At 46.3% G+C, this 10109-nt stretch overlaps 1 long non-coding RNA gene across 2 annotated transcripts; it reads right to left on the bottom strand.

Moving 5' to 3' along the window:
* Window positions 1-413: 413 nt before the first annotated feature.
* Window positions 414-9493, bottom strand: LOC108640223. Of its 2 annotated transcripts, none has more exons than XR_001921005.2 (3): window positions 9373-9493; window positions 3744-3822; window positions 414-512 (listed from the first exon to the last, which is right to left on the bottom strand). It is a non-coding gene; the product is annotated as an uncharacterized LOC108640223 (long non-coding RNA). The 2 variants fall into 2 exon arrangements; XR_001921007.2 differs by lacking the exon at window positions 9373-9493 and adding an exon at window positions 6261-6585.
* Between the last annotated feature and the right edge of the window lie 616 nt (window positions 9494-10109).

The following is a 10109-nucleotide window of genomic DNA, read 5'->3' as shown; positions in this document are numbered from 1 at the left end:
TTGGACTCTCTTAGGATTTTGGGCTGTGGATATCTCAGGGCAATTTGTAGCCTTGGTAAATGTGCACCTGCTTAAAACTGTGACAGATCATTATGGGTCTAATGCAGATGATTAGGTAAAATCCAGCTTCCAGAGCCTGCACTTTGGGGCTGGAACTTGTGCATGAACAGAAGTGCCTGTGGCTTCCCTGCTTCCTGGCTCCTACTGACTCAGAAAGGTTTCAGCAGAGCCTCTCCTCCTTTTGGCATTTTAACATCCATTTTTGGCAGGGCTCCACCATATTAGTGGTGCATAAAAATACAGAATAAACCAAACCTAACAGAAGGAAATAATTTTGAACAGCACAAGAGGCCCTCCCCATAAAAACACTGGGAGGGACACCTTGTTTAGAGATCTCACCTTCAACTCTCTTACCTGGTCCTGCTGCCCATTCATTTGGGTTTCACACACGTCCAAGACTCTTCACTAAATCGAGACCAATTTCTTTGGAGTTGAGCCCAGGCTCTTAGAAGCTGGTTGGAAAAAACGAAGATATTAGATAGGTATTAAATATTAGGAAGAAATTCTTTACTCAGAAGGAGGTGAAGCACAAGAACATGTTTCCCATAGAGGTTGTGGCTGCCCCATCCCTGGAAACGTTTGAGGCCAGGTTGGACAGGGCTCTGAGCAACCTGATCTAGTTGATGTCCCTGCTCATTGCAAGGGGGTTGGACTGGATGAACTTTAAAAGTCTCTTCCAACCCAGCCTGTTTCATGATTCTGTGAACTGCAGTGAGATTTTAACTCTTCCTGGGTTGGTCAATGTTTTTTTCTGCCAAGGGGGAACCACTCCCCACCACGGAGAGGAATCCCAGTACACGGTGCAGTGCTGGTTTGAACTGGTCCCAGTCTCTTCTTGCTGTGGTTATGAAGAGTGTTTTCAGAGACTTTGAGGAAGTTTTGGTTATTTTAGGAATGGCTGCCTCCTATTCCTGGAGCAATTACTGCCTCCTCCCTGGCCTGTTTACATCTGCCTGGACCAAAAAGCTGTCATTAATAAGGTGGTGTTTTGTACCACCATGTGTCTTTCCTCCTCTAAATCCCGTGGACCTGCCAGTGCTCAGCTTTGTGAGCAAACACCACTGCACCAGGTGTATCACCAGGCACAGCCTTGCCCTGTTACCCACTAGCTTTGCAGCACTAAAATTTGTTGCATCAGTACAAAGTGACATTACCTTATTTTCCCACCATAGTAATTTATTCTTGGGACTTGGTGCTGATATTTAAAACACCCAACAACCCAATGTAAACACACACTCTGACTCAGTCCTGCTGTACTTTAAAAGACACAACCTATAAACATCCCTTCCTGCTGAGGCCCAAACAAAGGCAGAGGGCTTTCCTCCAAGCAGGAGCTGCAAGGTTGGCTTTGAACATCTTCTGCAGATGCTGCAGAGTCCCCTGCAGCTCCCTGCTTTTATCCTATTTCTTCCATGAATTTTATTTATTACTCCCCAGATGTCTGACTGACAATGTTTAATAGCACTCCTCCATCATGCTGCCTGGTGTAGCAGGGCAGAGGCAGTGGTTTGCCTAAGAGCACCTTCCAAAATGCCACTGGCAGATTTGTTTTATCCATCGAGGCAGATCACAGGCCCAAGCAAATTGTTTAATTTCCGGTGGCTGTATGAACACTTTCCTCCTTCATTCTTCATGCTTCTGACAATGGCAGGAATTGAAAATGTTTGTTAACTAAAAGAAATCTGATACAGTGGCCAAAATGGAGTGAGGGGAGGCTGATTTGTATGACTGAAGCATTTAAACTGCTGAGTACAACGTGTGTGTGAACAGCAGTGTGTGCCCAAGAGAAAAGGCAGAGGGGAAAAGAGACCGTGACCCGTTTAGCTGTTAAATACAGAGATATTAAAGCCCTGACTATAGAAGTTGGGAGGTATAGAGAGAGGTGAGTGTGTGGTGCCTGTAAAGGGGATTACAGACCATGGGTTTACATTAAGAGGTGAGCTGCTTCTGGAGCTTTTATCCGTAATAAATGGAAAGAAATACCGGGTAATGGGAGACTTCAATCATAAAGATGTATGCTGGGAGTCTCATATAACCAGAAATAAATCTCTTTGAAGTTTCTCAAATGATGTGTGATCATTTTCTAGCCCAGGAGATATTACACCCAACACGAGATAACAGTATTTCAGATTCCATCCTGACAGATTGGTCTGTGTGTTGGAAGCTGACAGTGTCTGAGGAGCATATGGCTGGGACTCGGATTCAATAGAGGCAGGAGAGAGGATAGAGGATGGACCAGCACAGTAATGAATATATTGGGTAGCTCCAAAGGGATAATTTCCCAGGACTGAAGCAGCATAAAAAGAATGAAAGCTGGGCTTTCTATAAGAGGATTTTACCAGCTGACCAACCACCTTGATTTCACAGTGATGTGAGAGGGCAATTTCCATTAAAATCCCATCCTGCTAAAAAGGGAGAATGTCACTCACTGCAAGACACACGACTTAATAAACTGATTTGAGCAAATAAAATCTACCTTAAAGTGGAGGGATGCAAAGCTGTGCTGTCCCCCCACTGCCAGGGCAAGCTGGGGGGCAGCCTGGGGGGGAATTTTGGCCTTTGGTGGCTGAAGCACTGCAATCCCATTGTGTGTTCAGGTTTAGAAAATGTTGGAGGCTGGGCTGAGCTGGTGTTGGTGGGAGGGAGAAGCTGGAGACAACCCAAGGACTACCAAAAATATTTTGTAGCCAGATGTAGGAGCTCTGTCTGTTGGGTTTATCCAAAGAAGACCAAGGGGTGACGTGGTGCCTGTGCCTGTGGGCTTTGTGGGGGAAGCACCAGGTCACTGGGTTGAGAGCAGGGCTAGAGGAGGAGGCTGTGCTGTGTGCTGTCAGAATTGAGCTGGTGGTTCTTCCTGCCTTTAAAAAACCTCTGAATCTGCAAGATGCTGGTAAGGACACTGGTGATATTTGATTATACAAGTGGTGTTCCACACCATTTTCTGGAATGATGCAGCACTGTCTGTCACAGGCAGCAGACTCAGCGGGGTGCTGGGAAAGGCTGGTCCCTGCAAGATACACTTGGGGAACAGTGTTCAAAGGCTCTCTGCTTTTGGATGGAGCCTCATGAGCTATCAACCCAGGCTTGAGCCAGTAGATGGGAACTTTGGGTCCTGGAGTCCTGGCATGCTAGCAGGAGAATGGGAAAAATAAGTTCAAAATCAGAATTACTGTGAAAAGGCAAAATATTGTGGAAAAGGCCGAAGGTTTCATGCAAAGCTGACTTTAGCTATGCCAATACATCCCCCTCAGGGGACCTATCTCCTCCTCTTGCAACAGGCAAGTCACTACCTTCCCATGTGTCCATTGCCTTGGCTGCAATACAGTATTTCACAGAGCATATTGGCACCTCCAGTGCAGAACAGCTCTTTAAGTGCTTGCTGTTACAATTATATTATGATTCCAAAGCAGGAGAAAGTAGTTTCTTTCCCTTTGCACCAATAATTGAGCTTATCTATAATGACAAATTGATGGGCTCTGGAAAGAGAGCAGGAGTGATGTCTAAACTGGCCTGAAATTCAGTCAACAGCTTGTAGCATCTCTGAGAAGCCTCTGAGTACTTGTTACTGTGTCTTCTGTCTTCAAAATCATGAAGGAAATCAAAGACAGAAATCTGTGAAGTCTTTGCAAGTGGTCAGATGACTTTATTTCTCAGGAGTTCTCTGGTAACCAAAGCTTTCCTACCTTTTTCCTCCCAAACTGCAGCCCTCTTCTTGAACTCACATATGAGACTGGATAACCTGTCTCTTATTGCAGTGCTTTCCTGGGGAAAGAAGGGATAAAAAGACACTTAGGGTCTATCTGGCATCTCAGAAGGACTGTTTCCCAGTGGGTTGACAGGTCTATTTCAGCAGAAAACTGGAAGAAGAGCCTTGGCCTTGCTGAAACTCATCCATCTGCAGAGCTCTGTTCCTGCAGGTGTAGGAATCAGACCCCCAGTAAGACCTTCTGTGCTCACAAATCCCTCATGGTCCTCGTGCAGAAGGGCCACTGTGATGAGGGGCAATGAAATCCTTGTTCCCAGCCCTTCTGCAGCTGCCCTGGATTTGAGAGAGAGGAAAGAGCCCCAAAAGCCTGAAAACACCATGAAGTGCAGCGGGGAAATAACTCACAGAAAAAGCTCAGCTGTGGCTGTGAGATTTAATCCGTTTGAACTGCCAAACATGTCCAAACTCACTTATTTTGGCCCAATACCACTTTTTTTTTTATTTCTAACTCGAGAAGGGCACAGGGACTCTTTGTCAGTAGTAAGTATTATGAAAGTAGAAATAAAAAGGAGAAGAAAGACCCTTTCAGCTCCCCGTGGCTAATCAGGTATTCACCTTGAGCAAGTACTAATGAAACCAGCACTACATCAAAGGGGAAGCTGGCTCTCCAGTCGAGAAGGTTATTAAAAAATTGAAGAGTACCAGGCAGCCCCCAACCAGCATCAGTGACTGCACTTCCCATTCTGTTTTGTACAGAAAAATGCAGCCCTGTGCTTGTCCTCTCAGCTGCCACCTGCTCAGGGGTTATGGCCATCAAAAAGAGGCACTGGGGGAACTGTCCTTGCAGGCAGGGAGGGTTTTGTGTTCAGGGACTCGCTATTTCTATTCCCTTCTTCACATGGCTGAGTTACCAGAAGGTACTAATGCGAGCCAAACCCACCAGGTGCTGACTTGATTTTTGATGTAATGGCAATAGCAAACTCTTTTCTGTCACAAAAGTTAAAATATGTTAAATATTCTGAACTAGGAAAGAAACCAAAACATCCCAATTGGGAACATAGCAGAAGAAAAATACACATAATTTTGTGATAGCAATTCACTGGGAATGGGATGCTTCCAGTTTGGCCCCCAGCTGTACACAAGTATAAAGGGTGAAGAGGGAGTCCCAAGCTGGGATGGAGCTATTCCAGTGCTTGTAGGCGGCTTTGCTGCCACAAAATGGGTGTTTATATCAAATAGTGCTGCAGGTGAGGACCCCAACCTGCCTCTTTTCCAGAGGCAAAGACAGGGCATCTCCATATCCCTCCATCCTGAACTGCAGAATCGTGCTCCAGACCTGTTCTTTTGATGACAAGACCATTGAGATTTCTTGCTGTATAGGCATAAAGGAATCTTTTTTCCTCCCATCCCAGAGGGATTTTCCACTCGACTTCGACAGCATAAACACTTACCTGCATGCTTGTACACCTGCAGATGGGGGTAAGAATTCTTCTCACAATAAAGACTTAAAATCCTTCATTTTTCTTAAAATCCTTCATTTTTCTACTGTTTTGGACTCCTGTTACCTGACATGAGGCCCTTTGAGTGCAAGGTGAAAGCATCCAGGGTTTTATCTACAAATTATGGCACAGCCACCCGCAGATAAAGTGATGCCTAACGTTGGGCTATTCCTTCAGCCAAATACTCCCCTGTAGGTCATCAACAGCCAGATTTCAGAGTAAGCTGATGCCATATGAATCCACAAGAATCTGCTCCAGTGCACATCTGAATCATGTGATCTTACAAAATGACAGAATTGAAGCAGCCAAACACCTCTCAGCTCCTAAACAAACCCTCTGACATTGCTGTTTTAAAGGGACAAGTTCTGTATCTGTGGAGAGAATTGGGGTTGTTCAGCCTGGAGAAGAGAAGGCTCTGGGGAGGCCTTATTGACCCTTCCAGTACCTGAAAAAGCTGGAGAGGGATTTTGGATAAGGGCATGGAGTGACAGGGCAAGAGGAAGTGGTTTAAGCCAAACCTATTACTAAGCCACCACTGGGGAAGATGTGTGTTGCCACATGAGTTCAAAAGGGGGTAAAAAGAACATGGTAAGAAAGAGAAAGCGGGAGCTCTACTGCAAATGGGGAGGCAGAGAGAAGTGCCTTGCAATGCTGTTTGCAAGGAGAAATGCCTTTGGCTCTTGCTGAACTCCCACCATGGAAGATTCCAGGGACTGAAATGATAGTCTGAGAGTGTGAAGTCCCTCCCAAGTTACACAGCAGGAGATGTCTCTGGTTGTGGTGGCTGGTTTGGGGGTTCTGCTCACTACTATGTCATGAAAATGTCTGTGCCTGTGAAAGGGAGGCAGGAAGGCTCCAGAGCAGCAAGAGGAGGCAGCAGGCACCACCTTTGGGATGGACCAGACAATTTCCAACAAAAAAGGCATTTTGGTACTGAGTGACAGGGAGGAAATAAAAATAGAGAGAGCGATGACAGCCTGCCATTTTTGTCTCACCTTGCCATGGAAGATAGGAGTTTAACTCCACAAATACACTGGATTGTGCCAGTTTTACCTGGCTCTGTCATCAGTTTCTTTTCCTGAGTCTCAATAACCACGTGGTTTGTATGAGCTGAGCATTAGCTCACTTCAGTCTCCCCACGGTGTTGTGGTTTACGTGGTTCACTGATTTCCCAGAGTCTGGCTGAGGTGCAGATATGCTGATGTTCCTGACCAGGAAGAAACCAGGCCAACGTGCTGCAAAGCAGTTAATATATTCATCCACTCAGTATCCAGTGAGGTAGACAAATGGGTTTTCCATGTTAAAGAGGGGCTGTGGAGTCCAAAGGGGGGGGAAAAAAAGTGTTATTGAGTGGTACAGAACTGCACACAGAATATATATTTCTGCATTTCTGTATGTGTGAGTTTTCCTAAATTGATGGATTTGGCTAAGAAAATGTTGTTTAAAAAATCCCCACTCAGTCAGGAAGTCTAAAATTGTGGCTTAAAAATTACTTTTAAGCAGAGGAGTCAGATTGGAGTGGTGGAGGGAGTCCCTCAGCCCAGGGCTGGCACGGGCCTTGGTGGAGGCATCCTCTCTGCAGCACGAGGGGCTGAATCCCAGTGGTCTTGGTCTGAGAGCACTGTGAACCCCATCCTGCAGGAGATCTTGTAATTCCTTCCCCCCTGGGCTTGGTGAATCAGTTCCCACAGGCTGTGCAGAGTCTCACCCAGGAAAGCAGGACCAGCACAACCCATGACACTGACCTCACTGGGGGTTAAGGAAGGAGCCCTGACCTCAAGTGTCCTTTCCCCAGCTGTGAGACCTGCCTTTGTTTGAGACCTTTATTGTTCAAGTCCTGCAGAAGAATAGGCTGTCGCCAGGAGCAAGAAGAAGAAAATTGCCACACAGGCAAAAACCATCCTCGTGTCCTTTTTCCAATAGAACTGGAATTTTTTTGACTGCCTGGTTTCAATAAAAAGCCCAGAAAGGAAGAATTGAAGGGGGCATTGCTTTTCATGGAATGCCAGCAAATAATTGCAAAAAGTTGCTTGTTTTCAAAGAATTGCACGACTGGGGACAATGCAGGGTGCCCAGGGCTGCGCAGACACGCCACATTTGCACCAATCCCGGGTTGAATGCTGCTGCTTAACTCTTCTCCTTGAAAACTCCTGATCTGGGAATTTATCTTCATCTCTTAAAGCTTCTCCTGCTGCTGGCTCTAGCAAGGACATGGAGAGTGGAAGCATTAGATACTGCTCGGCTGCTCAAGGGAGTGTTGAACCACAGTGGTATTTCTCTATGAAGACTGATCCTGGCACTTGACACATCACACAGGCATTGGGGCCAGTGCTGATTCCCTTTGGCCACTGGAAGGTGATGCTGTGTTTGGAGTGGAATTGCACCAGCAAACCTCCACTTCCACTTCAAATGTCACCCAAGTTGGGCACTTTCTGTCTCTAACAGCCCAAAAATAACCCCAAGACAAAACATTGCCAAAACATTACAGAAAGTCTTGAATTTATGACTGTAAAAGTACCAGGCATACAGATCAATGTTATACATAAATCATATTGAGGTTTTTTCTCATAATTTACCCTTTTTTTCCAGGGAGCACTGTTTGTTTTGTATTTATCTGCTGTATTTGTACAAGGTTAAAGCATTCTGGGTTTTGTAGTCACTGTCACTCAACTAGCAAGCCCCTCAAACTTTTCTGCCTTGCACCCCATGGTAGCTCTTACCAAATTCCATTTCCATGTCTATTCATGCCACAGAAAGTATCACACCTGCTGGCCTCTGGAATGTGTTGGTCATGGTGTTAAGGAGCTTAGATTCCTCAATGTAGGATTTTTTTTTTTTTTCATTTCAAATGCCATTCTTTTGGAGCTCTTAGTCCAGACTTTACAAGCTATAGACAATGTGCTGACACCAGAAGCATTGGTGTGGATTTTTGGCACTGAAATTATTCTGGTAGGTTCACTGGCCCTGCTGGTTCCCTCAAAGGGTCAGCAGGTCCCACGACACTGGCAGTGCCAGGACAAGGCAGGATGTTGGACCCCACATCCCACAGTGTGTCCTGCAGGATGCCCTTGCATAAACGTATGATATGGTTTGAAGCTGGCTCCCTGCCAAGTCTCCAAACCTTACCACAAGAAGTCCCCCCCTGCCCCAAACCTCAGGGAGAAGAGGGAAGAAAACAACCAAGAAAACTGAAACGAGAGAGAGACAGCTAAAGCAATATATATATAAATATATTTACACTTATGTTACAGTTACATACAATTAAAATATATATGCAATTTTCACAAGGGAAAAGGAAGGGGGAAGGGAAAAGGAACAAAACCAAAATAAAAAAAATATATATATCCTGATTAGTAGCCCAATATCTAGCAACTAAAAGAATTAGCAAAGAAATATCTCACTACTGTCCGTGGGACAACCGAGAGTCGCTCCGGAACGATCGCCGGCAACCTCCGTCTCCAAAGGTCGACAAGGCCTTACCAGGCCTCGCTCCCCAACACGGCAGACTCAACAGCAGGGAACCTGCACCTCCAAGCCGCCCAAAGGAAAGAGAGCAAAGGCCTTTCCTCCTTTCTTCTTATAGCCTGGCTTACGTAAAAATCGTAGGGAATACTGGGTAAATCTGGGCCCTTCCTTGGTTACAAGCTGGTCACCAAGGAAGGCCCAGACCAAACTACCACAACGTATGAAAAAATTTTGGAGGAATTTTCCATCAAATCTCTCTGTTTCATCCTACAGCAGCTCTGGTTTTGTGTTGTTCTTCCAGTTTGCTACAGAGGCCTCGATGTGGAGTGACCATCTGAGAATCGTCTGCATTATAATCCCAGGAGAACACAGTTTCTTCTCAGCAGGATCAGCTGGGAGGGTCCTGAGGGCAATGACAGGAGAGCCTACAAATACCACAGGCATTTTCCCCAGTTTGGGGCCAGATGGGGTAATGCGACCCCCTCAGTGCCAGTGCAGCTCTTCTTCCTCTGAGTTCAAAAAGCTTTGTCAAAAACCCCGGAAAAACTTTGCAGAGGCAGAGAAACAGAGAGCAGAGGGATTACTGCTGGGGGCCTGCAAAACTGCTGTTCCCACTTGGTGGGGAATTGCAACAAAACATACCAAAGTCAGTTGTTTTGAGGAATCTGTAGCCACAGGTGCCATTCCAGCTTCCCCACCCACGGCTCGTGGTTTCCCACCCATGATTCCATCATGAACCACCCTACAAAGCACACCCTCTCTTTAGAACAGCACAGGGGGAGTGGGAGGAAAACTCCCGCTGTGTACCCTGGACCACAGATAAAAAGAGATTATAATAATAGTGATAACAACAGTGATAAATGGTAAAGAAACTGGGCCAGGGGTAGGTGGTAAAAGGCAGCAGAAGATAACTCTGTGCTTGGCCTTTTCCACCCCGGACACAGAGGAATGTGGAAAGCCTTGAAGGCAGCACTGCTTCATCCACCACTCACAACGGGCAGCCTCTGGGTGTTTTTAACCTCCCTCCTCAGGAAGGGGAGGGCAGATTGTAGGAGCTGGGGTGGAATATTCAGGATAACAAATTGCTGAGCTTCTCAGAGGCAATCGTGGGCTCATAGAGAAAAAGAAGACGATACATGAGGGAGGTTTGTGACTGGCTGGACCTCGTCCTGCTGCGCTCCCAAAAACTCTGACTCCAGGGAATGGCGTGGGAAGGTGTCCTGCCGTAACGGGGGAGAAATAAGACAGCTCTGCCTTGAAATGTCTGGGCAGAGATTAAATGCGACTTGCTGGAAGAAGAAATCGCTGTGATATTGTGCCAACGGGCCGCAGAGCTGTTCGTGTTCGGATGGATTCTCCCTGGGAGCGGCAGGGGCCCC

This window comes from Manacus vitellinus, unplaced genomic scaffold, assembly GCF_001715985.3.
Source record: "Manacus vitellinus isolate BGI_N305 unplaced genomic scaffold, ASM171598v3 scaffold_1_pilon, whole genome shotgun sequence".
Lineage (NCBI taxonomy): Eukaryota > Metazoa > Chordata > Aves > Passeriformes > Pipridae > Manacus > Manacus vitellinus.
Note: the sequence above shows the minus strand (reverse complement) of the source record. Positions and strands in the feature narration are given on the sequence as shown.